Source organism: Ostrea edulis, chromosome 7, assembly GCF_947568905.1.
Source record: "Ostrea edulis chromosome 7, xbOstEdul1.1, whole genome shotgun sequence".
NCBI lineage: Eukaryota > Metazoa > Mollusca > Bivalvia > Ostreida > Ostreidae > Ostrea > Ostrea edulis.
In genome coordinates this window covers 84,980,560-84,993,445 of record NC_079170.1, presented here as the reverse complement: position 1 = coordinate 84,993,445, position 12,886 = coordinate 84,980,560, and the positions used below count along the sequence as shown (strand labels likewise).

The window sequence follows — 12,886 nt, the reverse complement described above, 5'->3', positions numbered from 1 at the left end:
GTAGTATTTAAGTTACGGGTCGGACACGAAAAAGCTAACAGACGGATGGACAGACACGCCATACCATAATACGTCCCGTCTTAAGACGGGCGTATAAAAATTGGTCATGGTAGCTCAGTGGTAACACAGTCTTCGACATTAACCAGTGGCTGATGCCCGAGGCCAGTAAAATCGGGATCGGGCTTCTTAAAATATTAAACCCTGGAGTCCGATGGGCCTGTAAATGTTTTCTTATATGTTCTGTATATATTACAAATAAAGCGTGAGATTGACTCAGACTAAATGTCATGACTTAGTAGTCAAATTTCGCATAGAAAAATTATCAACCATGCTGCCTTTTCTGAAGTATAGGGAGGGGGCTCGTCCGGGAAATTCAAAACCACCCAAGCGTATTTCACAATCACAACCATCCAATAAAAAAAACCCAAAAAAACTGTCGTACGAGGAGAAAAAAACGAAAATTCATGCCCCATTGGACCGAGTTCAAAATTAACCATAGACCGAGTATATGTCAAATGGCACTGGTCTATGCCAACTGTAATTGAGATAGACCAAATTGTCTATGCCAATTTTCTAGATTTAAAGCAATAAAGTTATCCAAGAGGGCCTTGCATGGTCAGTCGACGTCTGATAAACATTATGAGGAAAGGATGATATTACAGAAATGGAAAGAAAATACACTTTCTAAGTATATTAGAAGTAAATGAAAATGTTTTAAATTTGTGTTATTATTTTTTCAATGTTGTGGTCTATGCCAATTCGATGAGGTCTAAGTCATCTTATTTTGGCATAGACCTGTGGTCTATACCAAGTTTTAAACCAATTTCGAACACTGCGAGGGTAGGCCTTGGCTAACATTTAAAAAATGTTTTGTACGTGGTGTATACAAAACAGAGTTGAACATGAGCTGCTGATGTATCTGCGAGATTAATCAGTCTATGCGAAAGACATCGGACCGTCGGACCTGACCGATATGCAGTGCCTCAGGTCCGATGCATCATTTTTTACACCGGACCGGAATGTCAGATGTCTCAATGTCCGGTTTTGAGCTTTACTATCTTGATGCAGAGTTTGTTATAAGTAAAAAAAATAGCACACATCCAAATACGTAAATGAATTGATTAAAACCGCATGGACTGTCTAAAGTATTATACGGGAAGGATTCCTGGAATAGTATAACTAGTATAATAAATAAGATTCACTTGGTTTTGCATTTTCACGTGTTTCACTTTTTTACATTAGGTTTTTCGGTCTGACAAAATTTGGTTCGGTCCGGTGTGTTCATTGATTACACTGGACCGAATGTCCTGTGTGGTCCAAAAACTTTCGCATATACTGGATTAATATGTTGAAAAATAACATAATCCTTTTAATGTCAGTTGTTCTTTAACTATGATCATCTTGACCTGTATTTTCCTACAGTAAAAGAACTGTGCATGTGTCTATAGAGTAGAATCAGCAAATAACAAGAGATCAAATTAGAAAATAAACATTTTGGGCCTGCAAAATATTGTTCGGGCTTGCACAATTATTATACTGGGAGGCCCGAAGGGCCTGTACTTTACAAAGTTTTTCGTGAAGACTGGTAACAGGATCAAGAAATCATGGTTTCGAGCCATGCTTGTACTTTATTTAGGGTGAAAATGTAGGTAGTGAGGTGAATGCTCCATCATCATATTTAGCATTCAAAAGAGAAAGTTGCTGGTCTTTCAGATGAGACCTTTAAACACCACATGCATGCGTCTAAATGTGTGGCACTTCATACTACTGAAATATTCTCTACAGGTATTATACTAAAATCAAACATACACATACATGTATATTCATATACATGTTAAAAATCTTAATTATCATTTTAGAATTTTCTTCTTTTGACAAAATGATGCGCAAGTACATAAATGGAAGCTATGCCACTATATGTCATGACACTGTACAGCTTGATCAGTTGATACATCACATAAACAGTCACAGATGTAAACAATCAAGAAAAACTCAGTACACAACATCACCCCTTAATTTTGAATTGTAGCTGAAGATCATTCTGCCAAGATCGAAATGCAGGTTGGCAATGATTAGCGAGGGTTATATTATTCTTAAAAAGTAGATTGAAATCAAAAGTTAACTGCCAAAGTTATCAGGAGACAATAATCCATACATGGTTCAAATTTCCTCCACTGCCACCTAAAGTGCACGTGTAAACAACGCGTGTGACATGCACCACACCCCGACAGGCTACATTGTAAACAAGTCAAATGCATTCAGAGTAATAGTTTTACATATGATATTCTGTTTGGTTTATAGTCTTAGTAGCTACATACCTATGCGGTACACCTGTACCATGTACGTACTGCAAACAGTGCGGCGTAATGTACATTTGCATCCTCGGGGATTTCAACCCGGACAAAGTGGAACATGCCAATCCGAATACATATATATCTTTCGTTTTTATTTTTGCATTTTATTTATTTATCTATTTATGTCATGGCGTTGGGAAAAAAACTTCAAAGTAGGGAGACAAATGAAAAGGGGGATACGGTCCAATCATCCAAAAAAAAGTCCCGTGTGGAGGGGTGGGGGTGGGGTTGATTCCTAAGGACTTGGCGCATATCTATTTGTTTTTAAATGTGAAATTCTATCCAAAATCAATATGAATTTTTAGTATACAGAGTACATTAACTGCAAAGATTAAATTTTAGAAAAAAAACCAAACAGTTCACGTACTAGATATATCACTTTCATCATCGGAATTTTCAGTAACTCGGGTACTCTGTCGCTTGTACATAACACGATCGGTATGAAACACCATTTAATCAGTCTATCTAATAAAAAACTCATTGTTAATATGCAAAATTTTCTTTCAACCGTGTTTACTTACCTCAGATGGGCCAACTTCTTTCCCTGGAAAACTCCATTATGATGACATCACAAATTACGTCATTCAAAACAGAGCATGCGCACTTCGAAAGTGTGTAAGCCATGCTCGCAAGGAAAAAAGATGGACGAGTGCTAAATCTTTACACACCTGTTACACACATCTCATAAATCCTGTTAAGTAAACACTTCAGGATTTTGATGGTAGATGAACTATTTAATGATTTTATGCTGATTTTTATAAAAATCCAACTGAACACCACCATTTTCGTGTTCCTTTGACCGACCCCGTGTTGATTTACACGTGTGCCTTCTTATTCACTGGTTCAATTGACAGGGCTTACAAACACACACACACACACACACACACACACACACACACACGCACGCACGCACGCACGCACGCACACACACACACACACACACACAGGTACAACACAGAGCATGCGAAGCGTGGCGACATTTCGGAATTGCATGTGCATCTGCATTAGGCCTAGTGCAGATTTGTAGCTCTCTGGGAAAACATTTGAGCATACCAGAGAGCTAAAGATCCACTCCCTATGCGAATCTTTGGTCTATGGCGGGTCGTTGTTATCCTGCATCGTAATATCAAAAAAGTCCTAACATATTTTTCGAGTATATTTCTGTCTAAACATTTCTTAAAGCCCCATGCGAACCCAAAACGAGAGATATCCATCTTAGGTAGCAGTGAATTTGAACCCTGTTGATTTTTATATATATTCACTCTATCCAATATGAAGTACGTATTCGGTCTTCATTTTTATTAAACACGAATATTGGAAGTAAATATTGAAAAGTAATCCTAGAACGTTCTGAAAGCAATCACTCTGGTCCCTATTCATCATCAATACTGACAGAACTTAGTGGGCATGGAATTATTTTATCTAAAATATCTAACAAACAAGGGGCCCACGGCAGAGCATTAAAGAAGATTAAAAGTGAAGATAACGAACAGTGATCATTCTCGTATCTCTATGCTATCAATAACATTAAGATATTATTTTGAAATGGTTAACAGATAAACACTATATATATCAAGTTTGGCTCCGCCCTGGAGTCAGTACGTCTCCCCTTGAATTCTTGAAATTAACAAATTCGGTAGAGGCCTCCATCCTCTACATGACTAGATCTCTGCGTTTAATTTTTCTTACAGATGTGAGGTTGTAGGGAAGATGTTTTAACATTGGTAAACTTTTTGCTCCATCCTTAGTGCCCTGGGTGTTTTGGAGTAAAGCAATACTCTATGTCCCCATGTCTCAAAGATGCTTTATACCAAATTTGAAAAATCATCCTATCAAAGTCAGCCTTTGACTGTAAAAGACCACTGTTCGTTAACTTCGCCTTTCATCTATACCTTGTACTCAGTGAGAGTTTTTTATCGTGCCAACGCCTGTCGCGATTTTAAGGTCATATCCGAAGGTCCTGTGATTCTCATTTCTAGATGCCGAAAATTTCCAACCATCACACATACATGTATGCGGGGTTTGTGTTTATACATGTAGTGACGTCATTATCTTATTGGAAATTGAATGAGGATTGTGATATTTTGCTTGATACTGTGATGAAGGTAATTTGATATGACTGAATGACTTATCCGTTTAATTGCACTTCCGTTAAATTTGCAATTACTTTGCACGTTTATACACTCATCTACATGTATGTGTGTGTGTCTCTCTGTGTGTATGCATAATTTACGTGCTCTACTTCATCGAATATAACCTCCTATGATACTTGTAGTACAACATTGATCAGTCTATTCTTAGCACTAATTCATAATTACAACTTTTGTTGCATAGATTATGGATGTCAACCTGCCTTTTCTAATGCTGACCCAGTCTTAGATCAGGGATCAGACCTTATGGGTCTGGGTTCCAGAATAAGCTATAAGTACACATCTGCCTACTTACATGTCGGAAGTGAGTACTTCGACAAGGAAGGACTATGGAAGAGAAACACTACATTTGGTATGAACAATAGTAGACCGGCAAAAATACTAAATGTAAATACCCTGGAGCAAATCCCATACATGCATTACAAGGAAAGTCCACGACCCTCGTATTGGGAGTTCTTGTAAGATGTTTAAAAATTGACGTCTAGTACATTATCCTCCTCGAATCAGTCATTATATGATATACAAGTGTACGCATCGTCTTTCATTGCTGTTGTGTTACGTTTCTATTTTGCAGTTAATTTTTCTCAGTGTCAGTTTCCAGGACGACATTCCTCCGTTACATAACTTAGTATCGGCACAAAAATGTTCTTGATACCCATAGTTTTGGAAAGTGTGAGTGAATGGATGGTAAGTAAATTGCTCTGACAACCCTCTTTGATAATGATCAAACTGCTAGGAACGGCTAATTGATATTTGCTCTTATTTTGAAAGAAATATAATTCAACATGAAATATCTATTTCATTAGGTCATACAGGGACGATCCAATGGCCTGGTTGATTTCTATAGAACCTGGTTGGAATACAAAAATTGGTTTGGTTTGGGTCCTTCGATTCAGAATTTTGGATAGGTTTGTTATTCTTTTTGGGGTATCAATGCCTTGTTTCACAATGGAGATATTCATTAAAACATGAGTAGTACTGTAAAGCGTCTTTCTATCAAGACAAATACGTGTACCTTGCGGTGACTAGTTAACCGAAATATTCTCAAACATAAAATAGACATGGGCTGGTTCGTGGTGAGAAATATTCCCGAATAAAAGTTGGTTTGTAGTATTCATATATCGCAAGATTTTATGTACTAAATCATTATACCACACGACCTTTTCCTTTCTGAAAATAAATTTGATAAGTTGTCTTGATTTATAAGTGTATAAATAGAAATCCTACTCCAATCGAAGCCTGCAAAAATACACACATGTATCTTATTTATACATTTCCTTTTTCTACGAGAATTATGAAGAAAAAAAATCACGGTGAAATATATTGTTAAATTTCCTGTTATAAATATAGACGAAAAGGATAAGCAGACTTCTGTTCAAAGTTACTGTATTCTAATTGGAAATTCATATTTAGTATTTTGCTGTAAATACATTTATACATGTAACACATACTGTTGGATGTTTATGAATGTCGAAGAATTTGATGCACCACTATAACGTTTAACTTGCAGAACGTATTTTTGCAGGAAATTATCTCATTCAAGAACTTACAACAGCAGAATACAACACGCTACGAGTTGAATTCTTAGTTGATTTGACATTATATTCCGCCCAATACTCATGGTTCGTGGTAGACAGAGAGGGAAAATACTATCGAGCACAATTCAGTAACTTTACAGGAAATACATGTTAGCATGTTAATAGCAGCCCAAGTCATCAACATTATTCCATACCTTATATAAATTTGATACATGAGCTAGTATTCTAATGAAATCAATATTTGAGCATATTTGTTTATTATATTGTTGGTATAAAGTTGAGGTACTTGAACTGCGGGCATATTTTTGTCGATATGCAAAACTGAAATAAATTTATGGTACGGTATATGCTGTATATTTCCTATATTTCTCGGCTACTTACTATCAGGAAATGACTCGTATAGAACTGGAAATCGCAAGTGAACGGTTGATTAAAAATCGTTACGTCTATCTAAAATTGAAATCCAGTAATTTAATTTTGCAGGCGTTGATTCTCGCTATATTGCATAATAATAATAATAATTTCTTCTTGTATGATTAGGAATGTACAGTATCATTTCTATTGATTGTATCCTATTGTTTTCAATGCCTACATTTGACAATATTTCAAATTAAAGTTGATGCACTGGGATATTTTAATGGAATGCAGTTTTCCAACTGGGACGATGACCATGATTTGGTGTTGCATTAAACGCTGTCGCGCACATTACACTCTGTACTAACGATGGTTGAGTGTAGGTTGTAAACCTTTGTAAGGTCATCTACAGAAGATCCCATGACGTTACAATATTCAAGAAACTGTTTCACCGTGAATTGTCCTACCATGGTCTCCAATTGTTTGCCTTGTCGTCTTCGTGGCTGTCACAATTTGTGATGCTGGCATGAAAATAATCCCTCGCTGCAAACCGTTCTTTGAAGAAAGATCACGAGTATGTGCAAATAAGTTTATTATCGTGCTCACTAATTTAGCAAGTAACACCTACACTCATACACACGAATGCACACAACAACATTCATACAAACAAAAACAACAAAAATATAACAAAACACAAAATATGAATTTACAGACGATAACACGTAAACCCGACTAAAGCTAAATGTTAAGCTATGTTGCCTTTTGTAGGAAAACCAGCAGACTTGTCTTTTGAATTCGAAATAGGTTAGACAGGATGGCGAAACAAAATACGTTGACTAAAGAGTTACCACGCTTTACACAACAGTCCTTGGCTGTCTTCAGACAGGTGGTGACACTTTGTCCGTCACTCGCTCAACGTTTCTGTAGCCGTAAACTTATTTCCTGTATTTATATAGGTCGTTCTCCAACGCTGTTCATCAAAAATCTTAGAACGCCATGACATACATGTTGCGAGCATCTGCTCGATCCATACAATACCACACATAGCTGGTCACCTATAATTACACAGTAACAGTCGGTGTTCTTACATATTCATATATGCACTGAAAACTTGCACATGTCGGGTATATTGTGTAATACAAATAATTTAAAAAAGAGTAGCAAAATTTCCTAACGTAAACAAAAATAAACAGTTCACATTCACCGCTGTCGAAATGCTCAAAATTGTGTTCTCACTTTCCACACAGGAACATCATTCGAACACCCGTGCTAAATGTACATACAATGCAGGTCCAGTAAACCACACAGGTAAAACTCTCGACCACATATGTCTATCATTTTCACACATTGGGCGGACACACCTTCCCACTTCCACGGCCTGATCAGAACTAACATGTAAGCATTTACAAACCGGTCTGACATTTATGACCAGCTATCCGTAACGACTATATGGTGGGAACAAACTCTGGAACGCCATAACAAGCATAATAAAACAAAATCAAATTGTGACAGTGACATCCGTAAATTTATTCCACAAAAGGCGTTGCCGCATGGATACTAGTTGACGCTGTGTTGTGACAACTGGTCAACCAGGTATTGAGCACTCAATAATGAACCCTGTTTGGCGATGGCATCGTATCAATCGGCTTATCCTGTAGGGGTGAAAGTTAAACCGTCGCTAACTACGCTTGTTTGCACCGGTACATGCCGAGTACTTAAATGCGACATTGTCTAACTTTTAAAGTTTGTTCTTCAATTTTAGATGTATCGTTAGGCAGCTTTGTTTAACGATGACAAAACTACTTTTTATTACTTTTGATAAGAGTCTGACATTCCGCGCAATTCTACTCAAACTGTGTCAACAATTCGCACGGGTATGGCAGCTAGGGGAGTTTAAACATCAGTCCAATTGTGGGGAACTTTGCAAAAGTTTGAGAAAAACATAATTTTCAATATTCAGAACAAATGGATTTTGTGTCTTTAAAATCAGTCAGTATAATATATCGAATACATTTTATTTATTCATTTTCATTCATATGTCGATGTGATATATTCCATTTAACTCGAAATAAAACCTCACAGAGTCTTCCATATCTATTCAACAAGTAGATATTTCATTGAAGAAATATGTTAACTAACAACCAAATTTATAACAAACAGATTCCCCATCATCAACTCTCATTATTCCTGTAGTAATATTCCATTATCATCTGAAAAATGTGTTTAAATTGTATCTTAACTGATTCGATACACGAAAAAATATTCTGCGTATGATTCAATTCTTGAATGGAATAAAACTACTGGTCAATAAGACCATGTTACAGAGGTTTTGAACAACAGTCGCAAAGTCTGTAGCTGTTAATGATATTTGCAAATATAACATGACATCGGGTCCAGCACTATCTGACTGCTTTCACACCATTTGTTAAGGGCGTTCTTTACATAATGATATTGACTGCGGATTATTCCGTTTATCTGATCAATATAGAGTGATCACGGCGGATGCAACCTACCAACAAAATATATCTACTCCTTATACGCATCTAATCCAGGCTCTAGTGTATCAAAAGGTCCTCATTAATCATGCTATTCATTTTGAACTTTTTATGGGATTTATGACATTGATCACTGTCCGTTGTCTTCGTTTCTTCTACCGTATGAGCCATAATCATTGTATATTCATATCATATATTGAATGAAAGGTGAAGATAACGAACAGTGATTAATCTCATAATTCCTATAAGCAATGGAAAATACAAAGTTGGGCAAACATAGATCCTTGGTTATACCAGAGTTGGGATCAGGTGCCTAGGAGGAGTAAGCATCCCCTGTCGACCGGTCACACCCGCCTTGAGCCCTATATTTTTTGATCAGGTAAACAGTTATCCGTAGTCAAACCCACTGTGCCAAAAACGGCCTGACAATCGCTATAAAATACCTCAGACAGTATTTGACCCAGTGATAGTCTGTATTTGGCAAAGTAGATCGTTATGAGGACCATGCAATTTGCGAAATGTTGACTTTAAACGAAACGATTGAAACCCCTGCCCCGATCTTAAAACTGACAATACACAGAAGTAGCTCTTGTGTATCGAACCAGTTAAGATACACATGTGTACACACCATATGCAAGTGATAATGGAATATCGCTACAAATATATGGGAAGTTGACGATGAAGAAACTGAAATGATTTCGTTTGTCAAAAAGTTGAGTCGTTTGCCGTTAATAGCTATTTCCAATGAAATGTCTGATAATGAAGCTCAAATGGATGTGTTTGTGGTGTTTTTTATTTCAAGTTCACAGGGATATATCAAATCGACAAATGAATGAAAATTATTGTTAAAAGATGAAACGTCGTCGATATATCTAAATGTCGAATTGAAGGCAACAACAATATATTTCTTTCTCCTCACGTAGTTTCGACGTCTTTTGTGTTCAGAATATATAATTAATTTATACGTAGATGGTGTGTCTATTTGTCTTTCATGTGTATCATATCCCAACTATGTCATATTCGACCAGATATCCATTGTGTAGTTAAATGTTGAATAACACTAGGTAGGGTACAGTGTGGTGACAAGACAAAGAACTGCAATTCATACTTTATTACTTTATTAGCACTAAACAATTACATCTAAATTATAAATACTATACAAATATATCTACATTATAAAAACTATGAAATTACTTCTATAGTGTAAATATTGCAACATTACATCTACACTTTAAACACTATAAAATTACATCTTTATTATAAACAGTTTAAATCACACGAGCATTAATACCATTGTATAATTTCATCTACATTATAAACATCATAAAATTACATAAACTCTGTAAGTATTTATAAAATTACATCTATATTATATCAAAAACAATTTGTACATACTAAAACATTACACTGTATCCACTATAACATTATATTTGCAATATAAATACTATAAAATTACATCTACGTCATAAACATTAGAAAATGTACAGAGTTGTGAAGTATGGGTATGCATTGTTTTGATATTGTCTTATATGAAGATTTTAGAATTTTTCATTCACGTAGAGACATCAACAGCTTTAAGTGAAGTCCCAAAAAAACTGAACTACAATTCTGATCTACAATTATGATTTACAATTCTGATCTACAATGCGTGGCGATTATGAGAAATCAGTGTTTTCGGAACTATGCATAAATATTGCTACTGAAGAACTTTTGATTTTTTTAAATCAACCAGGACTCTGAAGTACTTATATATGAAATCAGAATTGTGAGTGAAAAAAACACATTTTTAGATGAATTATCACCAGAAGCAACCTATTACTGGGTCAAATGCTGTCTGACGTGTTTCATACCGATTGTTTGGCCGTTCTTGGCATACTGATTTTGACTAAGGATAACTCTGTTTACCTGATCAAAATATAGGCCTCGCGGTGGGTGTGACCGGTCAACAGGGAATGTTTACTCGTGTTAGGCACCTGATCCCACCTCTGGTATATCCATGGGTCCGTGTTTCCACAAGTCTTTATTTTGAATTCCTTACATGGTGTTTAATACCGTAGTTTTTAATCGATAGTGAAGTATAGTGAGAAAAATGTATGTTTTGATGATCTTCATTCTGAAAAAGTTTCGTCATTTCAGATTTTCTAAGAGTTCTTTATAACTGTTCAGAGTCTACATCTAATATAAATCCATCTGTAGCCCATTACACTTGAAGTTGGTGCTTCACTGTAATTACTGTTTCAGAAAAGATAACGGGTTTGTTTATAAAATTCTGCAAGATATTTTTGTTACAAGTGTTTTTGTGATGTTTTGGAATCCAGTTTATAAGTACGGTAACAAGTTTATTTGTAACATTGTTTTATACCGACTGTTAGGACGTTCTTGGCACAGTGATTTAACTACGGATAACTCCGTTTACCTGCTCAAGATGTGGGGTGCACGGCGGGTGTGACTGGTCCCCTGGGGATGCACACCCCACCTATTAGATACTAGTCTCCAGGAGTCCGTGTTTGCCCAGCTCTCTATTTTGTATTCCTTGTAAGAGTTATAAGATTGAACTCTGTTCGTTATCTTACCTTTCATTGAGACATTCTGGTTGCATTTGAAATACATATTGAAAATATATTCCGAAAATGCTTTTTCTCATGTTAATCAATTGCAACAATGAAAGCAAGGGTACTTTTGATACACATGTTGTACTGTGTTCATGTCATGTGTTTTGTTGGACATGAGCTGCATACAGTTGCCTAGATGCACAGACCATACACATCATTTTTGTCCAACACAACGTATGTTCTCCTAGACTCAGTCAATAAATGTTTTGTTATACTGCTGTCAATTCAAAAATCCCGAAAAGAATAATAGAAAGCTTTATATGGGGTCTGTGTTTGCCAAACTCTATTTTGTATTCCTTATATGAGCTATGAGATTCTCTCTTAGTTATCTTAGAATAATTCTGATGTCATTTGAGAAGTGACCAAACACGTTTTTAAATCCTAGAGGTATTTTGAAAACGTCCTCCCCAAAATATAAAGTAAATGCTATTTGACTACGTTGGCATTGAGGGTAAGGGTTTTTATATCCGATGTAATTATTTGGTGATTTCAACCTAATGTGGAAAAGCCAATACAGTATTTGAGTTCTATTACTGTTCAATTGTGTCCATTAACTTTGTAAATATGACACATAAAACGCAATGTGTGCTTCGTACTGTCGTACATTCCGTGTAAATAACCATAGCACGTGGTGACAGCCCTCTGAGGTGCATATAAACGCTGGGCAATTTCCGGTATGCAGGGATGTAATTGTGGTATCGTTAAAAAAGTGATCTAGCATATTTGAATGCAATTAAATGAAACTGAAAATGTTTATCATCCTCATTAAAGTTGATGCGATATGAAAGATTTAATTGATCTACATCAGACTTGTATTTGAAAATGCTCTCCTTGAGTTCCATTAAGTTGCTTTTTATTATGGGCAGAGGCCGATTTGTGAACATTTCTGCAAACAGGGAAGATGTAGTTTTATAATATAAAGCATCGATATTCCTTGTTTGTGGTAGAAAGTGGAAATACAAAGGACCATTTACGATGGCATATTTATGTCTACTTCTTTATTTTAGATAGTTGAATGTACTGCTGCATCCCTATGTGACTGTAATATTCAGCCTAGCGATTCCAATATAATATTTTAACAGATTGTGGTCATGCACAACATATCAAGAATGGTTGAAACTTTGACTCTTCACGGAAAGGTTAATTACTCTAGAAAGTATTTTCGTAGTATGTATATGCACGCAGGTGCAGTGTCGTTTAACATCTGCTATCGACAAGACCTATTATTTCAGTGCAGAACAATATCGAGAATACTGTTTTGCATATCAATCAAAAACAAGAAAATCGTTTTATTAGCTAAAAAGGCAAATCATTATTATATGTTTTATTTAATCAGTTTCATTTGAAGCAATATTAACCGGTCTTGTAAGTTTATGTGGGATA

The 12,886-nt window shown here is 35.9% G+C and overlaps 1 long non-coding RNA gene across 1 annotated transcript; it reads left to right on the top strand.

Annotated features, from left to right (window-relative positions):
* Positions 1–5,072: 5,072 nt before the first annotated feature.
* Positions 5,073–6,331, top strand: LOC130047525 (uncharacterized). Its single transcript, XR_008796413.1, has 3 exons — positions 5,073–5,191; positions 5,311–5,412; positions 6,030–6,331. It is a non-coding gene; the product is annotated as an uncharacterized LOC130047525 (long non-coding RNA).
* The last annotated feature ends 6,555 nt before the right edge of the window (positions 6,332–12,886 follow it).